Genomic DNA, 3,323 nt, shown 5'->3' on the forward strand with positions numbered 1-3,323 from the left:
GCCCCTTGGGGCCTTAAGGGGCCCCTGGGGGGCCCTTATAAGGGGCCCCAGAGGCCGAAAAGGGGAGTAGACTTTGGGCTCTGAGAAAAACAGAAAAAGTGAAATTTGAGTTTTCGAAGAAATGCATGCATGCGTGGAGGCTGGGGCCTCCCAAGTGTAGTGACACTTGAAAAGCCGCTTTATGAGCCCTTTGGAGAACTTGCAAGAGAATAAGAGGCCCCCTTGGGCCACTGCAAAAACGAAGAAAATAACACAAGACAGAAACATCTACAACACTAGGCGCAGCCAATTGCCTTATTAGAGTTAGTTTAAAGCAGCAGCAGCAGCCTGAAGCCGCTGTGGGCAAAAGCCCGGCAAAAGATTCAGATTGTTTCTGGGTTCCAGTGGGGGTCTTCTGGCCAAACAGGCCCCGACCAGAAACGCATGCGTACGAAAAGTGCTTCCTGTTTAAAATGCCAAAGTTGCAAAGTCGGAATTTTTGGACTTGATGCTCCAGCAGCGCCGCAGCTCTGAGACCCCATGCGAGGCCTTTCAGCAGCAAGGAAAAAAGGGCTTATTCACTTTTAAACAAATTTAAGTGACCCAGCATAAGGCTCTACAGGGGGCCCTAAGGATCCCAAAGAGGCTCTAAAGGCCCTATAGGGGGCCCTAATGGTTGTAGGGGGGCCCTAAAGATCCCAGAAGGGGCCATAAGGGTCTTTGAAGGGGTCCTACGGGGCCCAGAGGAGTCCCTTGGGGTCTCAGATGGGACCTTCAAGGTTTGTAACGGGGCTATAGGGGCCCCTCCGGGGGCCCTAAATGTCTTAGAGAACTTTATTTGTCCTCAGAAGTCGTAGGAGGTCTTGGAGGGTCCCCCCACGGGCCTTACAGGGGGCCTTAGGGGCCCTACATGAGGCCAGAGGGGCCCACAGGGTCTTAGGGGCCCCTAGGGGTCTCTACTTTGCAATACTTAAAAAGAAGTGCGCAGCACTACAGTGTAGCCCAGGAACAGCCTCAGGGGCCCCACAGTTCAAAATTTGGGGCTGAAACTTCAAGTAAAAGTAATTGTTCTCTAGAGAGAAATAACCCTTTTCTTCGCATTTAAAGCCGAACTAGGGACTGACAAGAGAAGAATTTAAAAGGCAATTTATTTTGAAATTTTTCTCAGAGAGAAGCCCCAGGTAGACTCCTTGGGGTCAGCTCTCTGCAGAAGTGCGGAGCGGGTGCATGCGAACAGATCTTGTTTTTTGCAATCTATATATATTTGCTATATTTTCGAGACCACCCCTAATGGGCTTTGAATGGCTAACCATTGCTTTGAGCTAACTCTCTCTTGTTTCTAGAAGAATGGCATTTGTTCTCGGCTTTTGGTTAAGAGTAATTCCTTTGAAGCCACCCCATCTGCTGCTGCTTTTCCTTGTTGCTGATTTTTAATTTAAAAAAGCAAAAGCAGAAGAAAGAAGGAAAACATGGCAATGAAGCCGGCAACTCCCACCTGCCTATTCAGTGTGAAGTTGCCCGTGGACTAAACCCTAAACCCTAAACCCGTGCAGCAGTGACTCACCAGCGCAGAGTAGCCCGCAGCTTCGAGCTCTTTACAGGAGACAGTGGGAGCCTCAGGCCTCGAAATGCCTTTCTCGGAAATCAACTTATTCGAAAAAAAGAAGAAAGAAAAAACGAAAAGTCAATTAAGCGCCGCCGCCCACAGCGCCCAAGCCTGGCCCCTCGAAAGCCTTCGAGTCTAGCCAAAGCCCAGCAGCCCCAAAGCCCCAAAAGAAGAAAACCCCACTAAGTTAACTAGCCATCGATTATTAACAGAACATAGTCCTTTTAATTACTAGTTTGGCCCCTTTACTTTCTAACACAGCCCCTTTAACTAGTAATACATGTTGGCTCACTAGACCCCACATAATAGTCCCCACTAACTAACCCCCACTAACTAGCCCCCAATAACTAACCCCCACTAACTAGCCCCCAATAACTAACCCCCACTAACTAGCCCTAACTTGCCAGTCCCCACTAAATAGCCCCCAATTGCTAGCCGCTTCTAAATAGCCCCCAGTTGCTAGTCCCCACTAACTAGCCCTTACTAGTCCCTTCTTAATAATCCCCAATTGCTAGCCCCACTAACTAGCCCCAACTAATTAGTCCCACTACCTAGCCCCACACTTACTAGCCCCACTAAATAACCAACACTTACTGGCCCCACTAAATAGCCCCACACTTACTGGCCCCACTAAATAGCCCCACACTTACTAGCCCCACTAAATAGCCCCCAATTGCTAGTCATCACTAACACTAGCCCTTAGTAGTCCCCGATAAGTGGCCCCACATAAGTGGCCCCACATTAGTGGCCCCACATAAATAGCTCCACATAAATAGCCCCACAAAAATGGCCTCACATAAATGGCCCCAAATAAACGGCCCCATATAAATGGTCTCACATAAATAGCCCCACATAAATAGCCCCACATAAATAGCCCCATATAAATGGTCCCACATAAATAGCCCCACATAAACAGCCCCAATAACGCCACTAAAACGCCCCCCAAGTGGCCCCAAAAGTCCCCACTAGTCCCCACGAACTCCCTTTACCCCCTCAAGCGCTTTAGCCCCCACAAGTCCCCACAAGTCCGCACAAGCCCTTAATAGCCCCCCAACTTCTTTAACGCCCTCTAGTCCCTTCTGTCCCCTTCTAGTCTCCTCTAGTCCCCTCTAGTCCTCAGAAGTCCCCTCTAGTCTCCACTGGCCCCCCTTGGCCCCCTGCAGTTCACAATAGCCCACAATAGCCCGCAGTAGCCCCCAAGAGTCCCCAGTAGATTTAGGCGGCTGGGCTAAAGCCCATGGGGCCCCTCTGGCCTCTTTTGAGGGCCCTTCTTTTTTGGGCCCCCGAAGGCCCTTTAGTCCCAAGTTTTGAAATTGGCCTAAAATATTTTCTGGGGTTTCTTTTGGGCCTCAAAAGCTGCAGCGGCAACCTTTAGCAGCCTCAGGAGAGAAGCTGTTGCTGCAGCCATTAGCTGCTAAGTTGCTGCCAAGTTGTCGCTCGTCCCACATTAAAGAATAAAGTTATTTTAGAATTAAAAGCTTTTGAATTTTCACTTTCTGTCTACCATTCAGCGGCATTGGGCGGCGCCCAAGGCCTCCATAGGGGGCCCCCTAAACTGCCCGGGTTAGCCGGGAGGACTCAAAGTCTCCTTTTAAGAAATTAAGGCCTCAGGGCTCCCTCTAAAGAGGCCTAATCTAAGCACTTAAAGTCCCTGGGGCCTCTAGCCTTGCTAAAAGCCTTGGGGCCCCTGCTTTTGCTAAACAGCCTGGGCCCCCGGTGCTGCTAAAGACCCTGGAGG

The sequence above is a fragment of the Eimeria tenella genome, genomic scaffold (assembly GCF_000499545.2).
Source record: "Eimeria tenella Houghton genomic scaffold, Eth_scaff68, whole genome shotgun sequence".
Lineage (NCBI taxonomy): Eukaryota > Apicomplexa > Conoidasida > Eucoccidiorida > Eimeriidae > Eimeria > Eimeria tenella.